We start from the raw sequence: 2,704 nt of genomic DNA, 5'->3' as shown, positions 1-2,704 counted from the left end.
AGCTACAAAACCAATTTCAGGACACTTTCCGTTTCTTTTACTAATGGCTTGTGATTTACCCATTCTCTGATGACCACTCATACGCGAACTAAACCATCGTATGATCAGCAAAAGCTTTATCTACAAGTTAAAAACAAAAGATTACATGAACGTATTCTGTGATTCTCTGTCTCATGCAGAGATTTCTCTTTTGTCTCTCCCATCCAATATTCTGTTGGATGTATTTTGGTAATGTTGAATGGTGAATGTTCTCTCTCTCATGCAGAGATGTATCCTGTGGTTCTCTCTCTTAATTTGTTCCCGGTGTACTTGTGCGGATGGGAATCTCATCCCTCCATCAAAGCTATCAAATCAATCCTTCGAAGCCAGCTAGCTATTCCATGATCCACCTCAGTTATTGCCCCCGTTTGCCTCTCTCTCTCTCTCTCTCTCTCACACACACACACACAGCTCCAATTACATCACATCAATTAATTCCTTCAAGTGAAAAAACAAGACGTGAAGCAAAAACAACAGTGAAGTAGTGAACCATAACACACCCTTGCACTAGAAAGGCCAAAAGTTAGATATTTTAAGACAAGATTAATTAGTACAAATCACAGCATCCCCACTAGGAAGAGAGACACCATTAAATGCAGAACGTATGCATGCATGAGAACACCATGCATGATATTCGGGATGACATCCTATGCATGTGTAATGGATGGGGGAGGCTGAGAACGAGACAAACTTCATTCATTGATTGATTCAGTAAGGAGGAGGAGGAGGGGGCCTAGAGGAAGGCACCCACGTGAAGGCGTCATGTGGGAGTTGGCAACTCAAAGGGTTGTACATTGACATCGAGCAAGCCTCCATCTCGGCCTCACTCTCCTTCTTAACACCACCACCGCTTACGGCAGAGGCGCCGCCTCCAGTGGGCATCCTATGGTTGCCGGAGTCCTCGTCGTCAGCGGGAAGGCGGTGGAAGGAGGGGTTGTTGAAGGCAACGGCGATGAGGACGACCGGGCCAGCGGCGACGAGGCTGCCGGCGACGGTTCCGCCGACGACCTGGCCCTGCGCTCCGGCGAGGGAAATGGTGAAGGATGAGGTGGAAGGGGAGGTTGGGCAGGAGGGGAGGAGGTAGGTCCCGGTGAGGGAGAGGATGTCGAAGCGTCCGTGGAAGGTGAGGGTGGCGGCGGAGGGGCGGCCTGAGGCGGCGGGGTGGTAGAGGGAGACGTTGGCGATGGTGCCCTTGCCGCTGATGACGCAGAGGCTGAGGTGGTGGCGCCGGGCGAACTGGGCGATGCTCTCGACGACGTCGCAGCCGGCGCAGAGCTCGAGGACGTGGGGGCGCATCGCGTTCTCGGCGTCGCGGGTGATCACGATCGGCGGCTTCGGCTTGTTCTTCGACCCCGGCGGCCGCCCCCGCGGCTTCCGCGCCACGTCGATCGCCCCCATCGTCGTCGCCGCCGCCGCCGCCTTCTTGGCCTTGCCGACGGCGCCTACTCCTCCTCCGCCGGTGCTTCCGCTCTCCGCCTCTTCGTCCTCCGACGTCGCCGGGCACTCCCGCCCTCCCCTCCCCACCACCACCATCGCCCCTCCTACGTACTCCGCGGCCATCTTCTTGGACCCCGGAATAGCAATATAATATGGAGAGAGAGAGAGGGTTTGGCTTTATCAGGGTTCGAGAAGGGTTTAGATTTTATAGGGAAAGGAGAAAAAAAGGGTGGGTAGGGTAACTTAGGGTTTTGTCTCATCGATAGGTAAAGGCACAGAGGTTGTGGAGGGGTCATTCTGCCGACCGAACATCCCTGTCTGCGGGGCCCACCATAAGGTCCCTCCATCTCCATCCATTCCCCGTCATACTCAAACGTGACCCATCCCATCCTGCAGCCTCTGCACAAGATGTGCTCTCTCTCTCTCAATTTCTCTCTAAACAAGGTATACTTCTCTCTCTCTCTAAAAACAAGGTATTCTCTCTCTCAACAAGGTGCGCTTCCCTCCCTAATTTTCTCTCTAAAAAGTAATACTTTTTCTCTCTCTCTCTCTCTCTCTCTCTCTCTCAACAAGGTACGCTTTGGTATGGGTCTGACCAACACATGATCGGTAAAAATGGGCAGGTATGAACTGGGATGACTCCCCCACACTGGTGTAATGCAAGGCTCCGGACCAAGGGGCTTTACTCGGTCCATGAACTTATACCTACTTGGTTGCTAGATTCTCTTTGGCTGTTCCTACTCGTCTATATTCTGTCATCGAATCTTGGCTATTAGCACTCAACCATGTCATTCTTGACACGGTGAAGGAGGTTAGGATGACTAGGAGGCTCAAGTTGGCTAACCAAGTGTTATGGTCAAGTTCTGTTGGTTGGGTATGAGCTAGCTAATCGAGCGACATGGAGCTACCAGACTTGTTCAATAGTGCACTTCCAGGACGACACAAAAATCTTGCTTTAATTTGTCTTTTGGACCTATGAATGAAGATAGATCAGCAAATTAAGATGTTGGGGATGAAAATTTCGAGACTTTAGAAAGTGGGGAACCTTGAGCATGAGTAGTAGGATCAAATCTCTTTCTGCTCTGTTAACAAATACTAGCTAGAAGCTAGTCTATGACCAAGGTCACTTGTTTGATGAGTTGTGTACTTCATGTCAACCATCAATCTTGAAAGATGGACGGCCTAGAGTCATTTTGCCATAACCTTGTTAATGGGCCGCAGTGATGAT

General features: G+C 50.9%; 1 pseudogene across 1 annotated transcript; it reads right to left on the bottom strand.

Moving 5' to 3' along the window:
- Positions 1-516: 516 nt before the first annotated feature.
- LOC149836719 (AT-hook motif nuclear-localized protein 28 pseudogene) lies at positions 517-1,649 on the bottom strand (annotated as a pseudogene). The gene has a single exon (XR_016432047.1). The product of XR_016432047.1 is annotated as an AT-hook motif nuclear-localized protein 28 pseudogene (transcript).
- Positions 1,650-2,704: the final 1,055 nt, after the last annotated feature.

The sequence above is a fragment of the Nuphar pumila genome, chromosome 5 (genome assembly GCF_984573655.1).
Source record: "Nuphar pumila chromosome 5, dmNupPumi1.hap1.1, whole genome shotgun sequence".
Lineage (NCBI taxonomy): Eukaryota > Viridiplantae > Streptophyta > Magnoliopsida > Nymphaeales > Nymphaeaceae > Nuphar > Nuphar pumila.
This window is presented reverse-complemented; position numbering and strand designations above follow the sequence as displayed.